Source organism: Oryctolagus cuniculus, chromosome 2, assembly GCF_051225735.1.
Source record: "Oryctolagus cuniculus isolate XC-2025 breed Fujian yellow rabbit chromosome 2, ASM5122573v1, whole genome shotgun sequence".
Lineage (NCBI taxonomy): Eukaryota > Metazoa > Chordata > Mammalia > Lagomorpha > Leporidae > Oryctolagus > Oryctolagus cuniculus.
Genome location: NC_142868.1, coordinates 203,693,846 through 203,707,387, shown reverse-complemented (window position 1 = coordinate 203,707,387; position 13,542 = coordinate 203,693,846). Strand labels below are relative to the sequence as shown.

At 45.0% G+C, this 13,542-nt stretch overlaps 1 pseudogene; it reads right to left on the bottom strand.

Annotated features, from left to right (window-relative positions):
• Positions 1 to 7,661: 7,661 nt before the first annotated feature.
• On the bottom strand, positions 7,662 to 13,084 carry LOC149128219 (uncharacterized; annotated as a pseudogene).
• Between the last annotated feature and the right edge of the window lie 458 nt (positions 13,085 to 13,542).

Here is a 13,542-nt window from a genome sequence, read left to right as displayed (position 1 = left end):
GTGCACACACAGGAAATGCAGGTGCACACACAGGAATGCAGGTGCACACACGGGAATACAGGCGCACACGGGAATGCAGGTGCACACACAGGAAATGCAGGTGCACACACAGGAATGCAGGTGCACACAGGAAATACAGGTGCACACACGGGAATGCAGGTGCACACACAGGAAATGCAGGTGCACACACAGGAATGCAGGTGCACACACAGGAAATGCAGGTGCACACACAGGAAATGCAGGCACATACACAGGAATGCAAGTGCACACACAGGAAGAGTGGGTGCACAAACAGGAAATGCAGGCGCACACAGAAAATATAGAGTCACACGCAGGAAATGCAGGTCCACACACAGACAATGCAGGAAATGCGGGTGCACCCACAGGCACTGCAGGTGCACACGCTGGCTGCAGAGGTCTCCTTAACCAACTGGAGGAACATGGGACACTTTCGCCATCTAGGTCTCAGATGCAACCCTGAGCACCACACAGACCCACACCCCATGTAGCTTTCTACACTGGAGGATGACTTGGCCTCTGTAGGTACAAACCAGAGACATTTATGATGTGAGAGATGGAGGCCAAGGCTCCGTGAGATGTCATGGCTCCATGCTCTTTGTCTGGGGGTGTTTCTCCCCGTGAGGCTTTGCCACCACTCCCACTTAGCTTCTTAGCCCCAAAACAACCACCCCTTCCGGTGAGAAGCTTTTCCTTCCCATCATCTAAACTTCCATAGTAGGTTAATGATTTACAATGTAATTAGTGCACTTGTTACATATTTTTCTAGTGGTTAAATGTCCCGCCTGGCCTTCTGCCACTAAATATGAACTCTGACCTAGACTTCCTTGTGTTGTACACCCAGTACCTAGCACAGTGCTTGGTAAACAGCAAGAAGTCTACAGATACTCAGTGCTGTAGCAGTGAGGGAGGGAACGGATGAGACACGACCATTGTAGCAGCCACGAACCGCGGAAAACAGACCCTTCCAGCCTGCACAGCAGACCTGCACAGCAGACCTGCACACAGGCAAGGTGTTTTCCTGAGGAGTCGTTGCAAATTTCATGGAAATTTTTTTATGAAAAAACTGCACGGGTTTCAATGTTTTGGCATCAGAATAACCCCATGAGGGTGGTTGTTTTGTTAATACACAGGTCAAGGTGCCGTGTTCCACACTAGAGCACCCGTTCCAGCTCTGGCCAACGCAGAGCACATGGGACAGCGGAGACGGCCCAGGGAGTTGGGTCCTTGCCACCCACAGGAGAAACTGGATTGAGTTCCCAGCCCTGGCTCCAGCACCCCGTTGTTGCAGGCATTTGGGAAGTAAACCAGTGGAAGGGAGCTCTGTCCATCTGCTTCTCTCTTTCTCGCATCTTGTCTGTCTCTCGGCCTCTCAAGTACATTTCAAACTTAAATTTTGTGTCCCATGAACGTTATGAAGTACTCTTGCAAACAGATGAAGCTCAGGTGATTTGGAACCTGCAGCTCCTGCTGAGGTCCCTCCTACATCCATGCCACGTCCAAACTCTGGAAAGGAGGAAGATGGCGAGGCAGGGTCGGACACGCGGTGCGTTTGCTCCAGACAAACCCGAGGATGGGTCAGTGCTGAGAAACTCAGCCTTTCTTGGCTTCCAGTCTCATTTCCACACTGATCGCTCCCAAAGGCGACTCATGCCATCCTACCCAGGAACTCTTGACCCTCAGGCCCAGACCCTACTGCCATGCCCAGTGGTGTGTTTTCTGTCCACCTCTGGCTCTGTGACCAACACAGTGGCTCCCTCTCCAAGGTCAGCCCCTGGGCCCCTCCACATCAACCCATCACCGAAATCTACTCACTATGAAGAAAGAAAAAGAATCTCTGGATCTCTCTTAGCCAGCCCTGTTCCCAGCTTTCCTTGCCACGACCTGGATGGGGCCTGCTCAGGTCTCCACAGCGACTGTCGTCCAGTGCTGCACCCACAGCGTCCTCACAGTCCTCACCCTCGTCACACTGGCACGGCTTCCTTCAGGGTCCTCTCTGCTCTCTTTCCTCGATGCTCTGCGTGGCATGGCTGCAGGTCCTGCCCCGTCCCATTGGTCTCCCCTGTCCTCAGATCCTCACGCCAGCTCATGCACCCTGGCACACCCCTGCCTCTGAGCCACGGTGCGGGTCAAGCAGGAGGGCAAACACCATCTTGACTCAGCTCACAGCTTCACTGGGAAACTCTTCCTGACCATGCCGTGCCCGTGGGCTTCCTCTCCCTCCTCCACACTGCGCGCTGCCTGTGCAGGAGTTCCCTGTCAGATCCTAGAAGAGAGGGCCTTGCCATGTACGCAGCAGTGCAGCGCACACCTGCCGCAGAGCCAGAGCTCGCGTGCTGCATGGATGCACCCATGCGTGCCTGTCCTGGAGCCCTGGGTCCAGCTGCTGGTGGCACATGGATGCGCCCACCCCCCACCCCCATTGGTTTCTAGATGTGTGAAGAGAAGGGGTCAAATCTTGGCCAGGCAGCCTCTGGTGGTTCATTCTCATTCCTGGGAGGAAAAACAAAACAAACAAAACAAAGCCCATCTGTGGCCCAAATGCACCCTAGGATGGATGGCTTCAGGCACTTGCTTTCAGTTCTCAGCCTCACTTGGGGAATTCTTGGCACCTCTGCCTATTAAAGGAAGATCCCTCCCTCCCACCCCACGGGTCCCTGCAGCTTTCCTGCCACCTCCATCACCTTCCGGGTCAGTTGTTTTCCCCAGGTGAGAAGCACTCACGAGATGGGTATTGGGCACCTGGGCCTTCATTTAACCCACAGGACCCTCTGGTGCAGAAGGAAAAGCCTGGAAGATTAGGAAACTGGCTCTGGACCCCAGGAGAGGACCCCCTCAGTGGCCTGGGGACACACAGGTGACAAAGCAGGCTGATCATGGCGTAAACATCCTCTGGGCGTAAACCGAGCCCCACCCGGGAGGAGCGCTCTTCCAGGCGCGTGTGCACCATGACTTCCAGTGGCTCACTGATAACCGTCTCTTTCCACTCGGGGGTAAGATCCCCACCTAAGGTGACTTCAGGAGACGCTGCATCATTTTCAAACCACTTTGGGAACTATTTCCATCCTCACAGCCTTGAGTCTTCTGATCTCTGGCCTCGGTGGAGGTTATCTCTCCATTTACTTTGGCGTTTTACTTTCTCTGCCTGACAGTGCCCAGTGCATATGTTTTACAATGCTTTATTAACTGTATAACTGAATAGTAAATACGCATCGTGTCTTTATCCATTTGTCTGCTGGCGGGCACCTTGGTTGATCCCATATCTTGGCTGTTGTGAACATTGCTGTAGTAAACACAGTGGAGCAGGTACCTCTTTGACACTGTGAACACGGTGGGGGGATTGCTGGGTCACAAGCCGGTTCTAGTTCTAGTTTGTTAATAAGTCTCCACACTGTTTCCCACAGTAGCTGTACATTACACACTTTCCTATCATGTATAAAAGTGCTCCTTTCTCCACAGCCTGTCTTTCTGATATTAGCCATTCCAACAAGGGGGATATCTCACTGGGATTTTGATGTGCAGCTCCCTGATGGCTAATGATATTGAGCCTTTTTCCATGTATTTCTTGGGAATTTGTATTTCTTATTCTGAGAATGGCCTCTTCTGGACTTTTGTTTATTTCTTAATACGTTTGGCTGTCCGGGATGTTGTAGAGTTTTTTGAGTTCCTTATATATTATGTATATTAATCCTTTGGCAGATAAGTAGTTTGAAAATATTTTCTCCTATACTGTTGAGTATCTTATCACTCTATTGATTTTTTTCCTTTGTTGTGCAAAATTGATATAACCCCATTTGTCAAGTTTTGCTTTGATTGCCTGAGCTTCTGGGGTCTTATCCAAAAATCATTGTCTACACTAATGTCTTAAGTGCTTCCCCTATGTTTTCTTCTAGTAATTTCTTAGTTTCAGGCCTTAAATTTATATCTTTGCTCCATCTTGAGTTGATTTTTGTATATGATGAAAAGTTGGGATCTGATTCCATTCTTTTACATAGGTGTGTCCAGTTTTTCTTATAACACTTATTGAAAGGACAGGGCTTTCACCAACATATGCTCTTGGCACCTTCGTCAAAGATCAGCTGACTCGATGTGTGTGGATTGATTTCTGTTCCATTGATCTTTATGTTGGGTTTTATGCCAGTACTTTTCTGTTAAAACTTTTCTGTTAAAACTTTTTTGTTTTAATTATTGTAGCTTTGCTGTGTGCTTTGAAACTAGGTTTTCATAATGCTTCTAGCCTGATTCTCCACCCCCAGTCTTCCACCCCTGCTCAGGATCACTTTGGTTATTTTGGGTCTTTTATTGTTTGTAGGAGTTTTGGAACTGTTATTTCTAATTCTATAAAGAATGCTATTGTTGGAGGAGGCAGGCCTGTTAACATAGCAGGTAAAGCTATTACCTATGATGCCAGTATCCCATATAGGTGCTCATTGGTGTCTTGGCCACTCTACTTCTGAGCCAGCTCCCTTCTATTGGCCTGGGAAAGCTGTGGAAGAGAGTTCAACTATTTGGACCTCTTCTATCCACTTGAAAGACCTGGGGGAAGCTCCTGGCTTTGGCCTGCTGGCTGTTGCAGTGATCTGGGGAGTAAATCAGTGAATAGGAGATATCTCTCCCTGTCTCTTCATCTCTCTCTCTCTGTAACTGACTTTCAAGTAAATAAATAAACCTTTAAAAAATAGAATGCCATTGGTATTTTGATAGGGATTGTTTTGAATCCATAGCTCTCTTTAGGTATTATGGGCATTTTAATAATATTCATTCTTCCAATCCATGAACAAGAAATATCTTTCCACTTTTTTGTATGCCCTTGACAATTTCTTTCATTTATGTTTTATAATTTTTATTGTGGAAATCTTTCAGTTCCTTGGTTTAATTTTTCCTATATATTTAATTATTTTGGTAGCTATTGTGAATGAGATTTTTTTTTCAGCAAGATCATTACTGGTATATAAAATGCTACTGTTTTTTATACATTGATTTTGCAACCTATGATTTAACCAAATTGGTTTAAGAGTTCTGACAGCTTTTTAGCTGTCATACAAAATCATGTCATCTGCAAAGACGGATGCTTTGGTCTCCTCCTTTCTGATTTTGATGCTCTTTATTTCTTTCGCTTCCCTACCTGCTCTTACTAATACTTCCAACACAAGGGGCCAAAGTGGGTGCCCATTTCTTGCTCCATAACTGAGGGGAAATGCTTTCAGCTTTTCCCCATTCAGTATGAAATTGCCTGTTTGCTTGTCACATATAACGATTCTGAAGTATGTTCCTTCTATGCCTAATTTTTTTCATGAAGCAATGTTGAATCCTAACAAATGGGTTTTTTGCATCTATTAAGATGATCAAATGTTCTTCATTCTGTACACGTGATTTGTGATGTTTATTGATTTGCAGACTTGCCATACTCGCACCCCTGAGATAAATCCCACTTGGCTGTGATGTGTGATTTTTTTGGGTATAGTGTTAGATTTGGTTTGCTAATATTTTGTTAAGAATTTTTGCATCTACAAGAATATTGGTCTGTAATCTTCTGTCCACGTGCATCTTTATTTGTCTTGGATATCAATGCTGACCTCAAAAAACAGTTTGGCATAGTTCCATCCTTCTCAATATTTTGAGGCAGTTAGAAAAGTATTGGAGTTAGTTCCTGTTTAAATGTTTTGTAGAATTCACTTGTAAAGCCTTTGTGTCCAGGACTTTTCTGTGATAAGAGAGCTTTTTAAATTAATATAAGGAGAACAGGTTTCATGTCATTTGTAGATGTAATCCTAAGAATATGATGCTACTCTAATTCCCTACTCTTTCCTTTCTTATTTTTTTTAACTTTTGGGAAAACATTTTTTAATCTACTTATAATCACAGACTTAACCTTACATTAAACTTTTAATTACTAGTACAATCTTATTATTTGTTAAAAGTATGCTTAGATTTTGCATTTATTCTTGATTTAATCTTCATAGGTTATATCCAGGAATTTATCCATTTTTTCAAGGTTTCCCAATGTGTAGTTTCTAGCAGTAGTTTCTTATAATCCTTTAAATATCTGTTGTATTGGTTGTAATGCCTCATTTTTCATCTCTGATTTTATTTGTTTGAGTTTTTCCTCTGTTTTCCTTTGCTAGGTAGCCAAAATATTTGTCTATTTTCCCCCCCAAAAAACCATTTGTTTTGCTGATCTTTTGTACTGTTACTTTAGTTTCAATTTCATTTTTTCTGCTCTGATTCTTATTATTTCTTGCCTCTGGCTAATTCTGGGTTTAGATTGTTCTTGTTTTTCTACATCCTTGAGATGCGTCATTAGATTGTTTGTTTGAGGAGCTGGCATTGTGGCGTAACAAGTCAAGCTGTCACCTGCAATGCTGGCACAATTCACATCCTGGCTGCTCCACTTCCAGCCCAGACCCCTGCTAATGGCCTGAGAAAAGCAGCGGAAGATAACCCAAGTGCTTGGGCCTCTGCTATCCACCTGGGAATCCTGGAAGAAACTCCTGGCTCCTGGTTCAAGCCTGGCCCAGCCCTGGCAGTTATGGCCATCTGGGGAGTGAACCAGTAGATGGAAGACTTCTCTCTCTGTCTCTCCTGCTCTCTCTGTAACTCTAACCTTAAAATAAATAAATAATTTTAAAAATATTGTTTGTTTGCAATGTCTGTTTTTAATATATGCATTTATTGTCATAAACTTACTGCTTCTGCTGCATCCCACAGATTTTGATTCGTTGTGTTTTTTTATTTGCTTTAAGAAAATTTTTATTTCCTTTTTAATTGATTTGATGATTTTTTATCATTCTAGAACATACTGTTCTGCTTTCATGTGTTTGCAAAATTTCTGTTTCTCTTGCTGTTGATTTCTAGTTTTATAATTTTATTGTCTAAAAATATCATAGTATGATTTCCAAATTTTTCAAATTTACTGAGACTTAATTTGTGGCCTAATGCACACACTATCCTAGAAAATGTTCCATGTTCCAATGAGAAGAACGTGAATCCTGTAGCTGTTGGATAAAATCTTTTGTAAATGTCTGTTAGACCCACTTACTCTGTAGTATGGCCAACTCGAATGTCCTTGTTGATTTTCTGTCTGAATGATCTACCCATTGATAACATTGAGATGTTGAATCCCCCCACTGTAGCAGCACATTGAAGTCTCTCTCTCTCTCTCTCTCTCTCTCTCATTCTCTCTCATTCTAATAATATTTGCTTTATCTATTTGGGTGACCTTGAGTTGGGTACATATATGTATTATTGTAATATCTTATTGAATCTATCCTCTTATCAATTTGTGATGTCCTTCTTTGTCTCGTTTTACAGTTTTTGATTTAAACTCTGTTTTATCTGATCTGAGTATAGCTGCTCCAGCTCAAGACTTCCAACAACTCCAGGCTCAAAGCTGCAAGACTTGGAGGATACCTTACCCATATCCCACAGGTTGATCCCAGGTTATGCCAGGGATGGTGCACTAGGTTGTGCCAGCGTGGAACACCTGAGTGCAATAGGGCCTCCCCAGCCCCCACTGACAAGTACAGATGTCCCTGGGATTTAAAAACACATAGTCACAGACCCATAGTTGCAGTATGCAGTGGATTCTCAACCTAGGTCCCCTGGGATGAATTCAGGTGACTCTGTGAAGTACAGCTCCACCGTCACACTCCCAGAACTTGAGGACTTAGCGAGTACTTGCTCTGGTCCCATACAGTGATTGCATATTTTGAAGGGGATTGTGCACTATCAGGTGCAAGCCGAGAGCCAAGGAATGCAGATAGGGCCCACCAGGTCGCAGAGATGAGTGCGAGTTGTCCCAGGGTTGTGGAGCCAACAGCCACAGTTCCAGTGCTGCAGGACCCTGGAGGGACTGCCCCGAGTTCCCGCAGGACATGAAGGACGATGCTGGAGCTGCTCCTGCTAACAGATGCAGAAGGGCCTTCCTCAGGTCGGGTCCCCTGGGCTTCTGTGCTGGTTTCTGTGGGCCCTGAGTCCCAGGAAGCAGACGGGAACTTTCCTAGGTCACGCAGAGGGGGTAAGTGTGGCTCTGGAGCTTTTGTGTAGAAACCCCATGGCTGCAGAACACAGGGGAGCCTGTTCCGCCCTGAAAAGTGCCCTGGCTGTGGCGACGGGGGCTTCTGGCGGCCGAGGGGCTATTTGCTGTCCTGTGGGACAGAATGGGGTTCAGCAGTGGCTGTATCACCACCGCTTGGGACTGGTGCTTTGGGGACAGGAAGCAACGTGGGCGTCACTTATTTATTTATTTATTTTTTTGGAGCAAAGTAGTCATGTGGGTCCAGTCAGGTTTCTAGATTGGATTTAAAGCCAGTGAGGACCATGGAATTCTGCAGTTAGGGCTGTGGATGTGCAGTGATGAAGGGGTCTTGCAGTTCCCACTTACCTTTTCCCAGCAGGCGGTGCCCGCCGGTGGGGGAACCGGGGAAGGAGCAGCAACCTGCCTCCTTGCTCTCTCTGCTGTCTGAATCTGCTCTCTGCACGTCCCGTCCCTTCTTCCCTGAGTTGTCCTGCAGTCCTCCCTCTGGAAGTGTGATCCCTCTTCTGTTGTCTGGTTCCTCTCTATTCAGCCATCCTGGCCTCCATTCCTTTGTCTTTTAATTAGATCAACACACATTACAGACTTCCAAATGCATTTGATAAACCTTGCTTTAATAAAATCAAGAGAACCAAAGATAGATATTCTATATATGATAACCTACTATTTTATGTCATGATCAAATAGTTATAGTCTTGCCACACGTCAGCCATTCTGTGTGTTCCTTATGCTTTCATGGATCCAAGTTCCACATGAAACTTCAGCATGAAGTCATCCCTCTGTGTGGCTCTTGGTTAAAGAGATTTCCTTTATTCTTTGAAAGGCAGAGTGACAGAGGGTGAGGGCAAGGGAGAGACAGAGAGAGAGAGCTTCCATCTTATGGTTCTTTCCCCAAATGGCTACAATAGCCAGGTCTGGACCAGGTTGAAGCCAGGAGCCCAGAACCCCTCCAGGTCTCCCACATGGGTTTCAGGGACCCACGTACTTGGGCCATCATCTGCTGCTTTCCCAGGAACATTACAGAAGGCTGCCTTGGAAGAAGAGAATCCAGGACTTGAACCAGCCCTCCAGTATGTGATGCTGGCATTGCAAGCATTGGCTTAACCAACTGTGTCACAGCACAGTGCCACCCTGCCCCCAACACATACCCGTCTTGTAGGATACGTTTATAGCACAGGCCTGCTAGCAAAAATCTTATCAGTGTTTGCTTAACAAAAATGCCTTCATTCTGATTCCATTTTTAAAAGATCATTTCATTAAAGAAGAAATTCGTTTTTCCTCCACACTTTGGACCTTCCATCCCAACTCCTACTGGGATTTTTATCATCATTCCTGGAAATAAATTATCCTTTCTTTCTCAATGTTTTCAGAATTTGGGCTTTGCCTTTGAATTTTTAATGGTTACAATGTCTGTGTCTAGGTGTAGCTCTTTTTATAGATATATTAACTGGGGGTTTTTGAACTTCAGGGATTTGTAAATCTATGTTTTCATCAAATTTTGAAAAATTTGGACAATAGTACTCCATGTGCTTTAGGATTTTTATCTTTTTGACATATTTCTAGATCTTCAGTTACACATAAGGAGAAATATTCGATGATGTTCCACAAGTCTCTGAATTTCTTATTTTATTTAACGTGGGCATTTGTTGCTCAGATTAGATTTTTAATTGATCTCCTTTTAAAGTTTGTTCTATTTTCTTCCAGCTCTGTGCTTCTGCTGAACTTATTTACTGAATTTTTTTTCAGATAGTGTACGTTTCATCTCTAAAAATTCCACCTAGTTCTCTTGTATGGCGTTCTCTTCTCCAATGGTATTTCCTATCTGTTCACTTATTATTAATATATTTTCACTGGATTGTTTGATCACATTTTCTTTAATTGTTGAAATATATTTATTGTAGCCATTTTAAGTTACTGACCGGTGAATCAGAAGTAAAGACCCACCTGATACGCTTTTTCCTGGTTATGGGTAACCCTCTCCTCTTCATTTTGGTCCCTGAAAATTTTTGGTTGAAAATGGGGCAAATCTGGATTCTGCTGCTCTTTTTGAACATTGTGTTTTGCTTGTTTGGTTGGTTGGTTTTATTGGGCAATTAATATGCTGGTACCAAACTGTATAATCTGTCTTTCAATAGATAGTCATCGTTGATTCTAGCCATCTTTTTTCCCCTGCGCAGTTTCGCTCTCAGCCAGCTACTTGGCCAGAGGTGATGCTCAGGTTTCTCAAGCCGGTCAGGCCTTTGCCCTTGCTCTGGCTCTCCCTGCCTCTGTGCATCCGCACGCTCCCCAGCCTGTCCCTGAAGCTTGGCCATAAGCCAGGAGTGTGTGAAGGCTTCATCATTTCAATCCGTCCCATTACCACCCCTATTCAGTCTTCAACTTCTGTCTGTTCTGCAACCCAACTCAAGTGTGCCACCCGGGTGTTTAAATTATCTTTTTTACCCCTGAAAAACGTGAGGGATCATAGTGAAGGGAGGTCCTACACGTGTGAGTATTGGGGCAGCAGCAGTAAAGTCAGACAGGATGTGGTGCAAGCACAAGAAGCACACGGAGCCCAGGGTCCACTTGCACATGGCACAGGTGTACACAGGTGCACACAGGCGCACACAGGATCACACAGGCACACACAGGATCACACAGGAGCACACAGGCCCACATAGGAGCACACAGGCTCACACAGGCCCACATAGGAGCACACAGGCTCACACAGGTGCACACAGGATCACACAGGCTCACACAGGATTATACAGGTACACACAGGATCATATGGGTGTGCATAGGCTCACATAGGATCACACAGAATCACACATGTGCACACAGGCTCACACAGGGACACACAAGTGCACACAGATACACACAAGATCACACAGGCTCATACAGGTGCACACAGGCGCACACAGGCACACACAGTCTCACACAGGCTCACACAGGTGCACACAGGCTCACACAGGGACACACAAGTGCACACAGGATCACACAGGCACACACAGGTGCACACAGGCGCACACAGGGACACACAAGTGCACACAGGATCACACAGGCTCACACAGGATTATACAGGTACACACAGGATCATATGGGTGTGCATAGGCTCACATAGGATCACACAGAATCACACATGTGCACACAGGCTCACACAGGGACACACAAGTGCACACAGATACACACAAGATCACACAGGCTCATACAGGTGCACACAGGCGCACACAGGCACACACAGTCTCACACAGGCTCACACAGGTGCACACAGGCTCACACAGGGACACACAAGTGCACACAGGATCACACAGGCTCACACAGTTGCACACAGGCTCACACAGGCCCACATAGGAGTACACAGGATCACACAGGAGCACACAGTCTCACACAGGCTCACACAGGAGCACACAAATACACACAGGCTCTCACAGGTGCACACAGGCTCATACAGGCTCACACAGGCTCACACAGTCGCACACAGATACACACAGGCTCTCACAGTCGCACACAGGAGCATGTAGGCACACAGAGGCTCACACAGGTGCAGCAGTCCATAGCCAACTGCTAGGTTGTCCTTTACCCTCTGTGTGCCCAGGGCTAGACATCACAACTATATTCCTTTCAGCTATTTTCAGCCTTCTCTTTAAAAAATGATTTTTCTAAAGATTTATTTTATTTATTTGAAAGGTAGAGTTACAGAGGGAGAGAGGGGGAGATAGGAAGGTCTTCCATCACCTAGTTCATGCCTCAAATGGCCACAATGGTCAGGGCTAAGCCAGGCCAAAGCCAGGAGCCAGGAGCCAGGACCAGGAGCTTCTTCTGGGACTCCCACATTGATACAGAAGTCAAAGCATTTGAGCCATCCTCCACTGCTTTCCCAGGGACATTAGCAGGGAGCTAGATCAGAAGTGGGGCAGCCAGGACTTGAACTGGCACCCATATGGGATGCTGGCATCACAGGCAGAGGCCTGACCTATTATGCCACAATGCTGGCCCCTCGAAAAACTACTTTAAATAAATAAATTAAAATTTTAGAATGAAAGTGGAATTCATAAGAACATCCAGTTGTATTTGAAAAATGTTGCTGAATTCTGGTTACTGCTGTTGTGTTAACTTCAATTTCTGAACTGTGCCATGTAGAACATTATTTAAATCCACAAAGGTGAGGCAAGACAAAGCCAGCTTTCCTTTTTTCTTTTTGATTTATTTATTTGTTTGAAAGGCAGAGGTACAGAGAGGCACAGAGAAAGAGAGAGAGAGAGAGAGAGGGGTCTTCCATCTTCTGGTTGCTGGTTCACTCCCCAGATGGCCGCAATGGCCAGAGCTGGGCCAATCTGAAGCCAGGAGCCAAGAGCCAGGAGCTTCTTCCGGGCCTCCCACGTGGATGCAGGGGCCCAAAGACTTGGGCCATCTTCCACTGCTTTCCCGGGCCATAGCACAGAGCTGCTCCACTTCCAATCCAGCTCTCTGCTAATGTGCTTGGGAAAGTAGCAGCAGATGGCCCAAGTGGATGGGAAGTGGAGCAGCTGGGAATAACACCGGCGCCCATATGGGATGCCGGCACTGCAGGCAGAGGTTTTACCTGCTACGCCACAGCATTGGCTCCATAGCTTTTCTTAAAGCCTTTCTTACCCTCTCATTTCTATTCTTCTGACTCTGTGTGATAAGGTAGCTTTCTCTCTCAGAATCACCTAAGGTGATGGCTAAAGTTCAGAGTCCTAGGCTGCCTAGGTCATCGTATTCTAGGTAAAGCCCAAGAAGCCACTTGTATTTACACACGTTTCCAGGGAAATTCTGATTTTTATTAATCTTATTGAATTTGCTATTGGAGACATAAAATATCAAAATATTTTAATAGTTTATTAGCAGAAATTCATTGTTCTTTCTCTTTTACCTAATAATGGCTTATACATTCATTTTTTATTTTTTAAGGATTTATTTATTTGAAAGTCAGAGAGAGAGAGAGAGATCTGCTATCCACTGGTTCACTTCCCAAATACCCACAACGACCAGGTTGAAGTTGGGAGGCATAACTTCATCCAGGTCTCCCATGTGGGTGGTAGGGACACAAGCACTTGGGCCATCTGCTGCTACTTTCCCAAGCACATTAGCAGGGAGCTGGATTGGAAGTGGAGCAGCCAGGACTCCTAGCCAACTGTACCACAGTGCTGGCACCTATACATTTATTGTAAAGAAGTAATTAAAATGAATTGAAATGCTACAATGCCTGAAGATGTATAGTATACCATTATGTATGGACAAAGCTTTAGAAACAGCTTAAAGTATCCACCAAGAAGGGAATGGTAACAAATAAATGATAAGTAAGCTGTAGTATAAACAATCATATTATACAGAGGAGAAGGGGAATAAATTTATCACTCTAAAAATCATTAAACATGCATGCAAATCTTTATTAAATTATGTGACCGTGTATCGATATTGTTAAAGACTGGAAATAAAATCGACTTCTCACATGTTTAGGTGATGACATTATAAATCATTAGCAATAT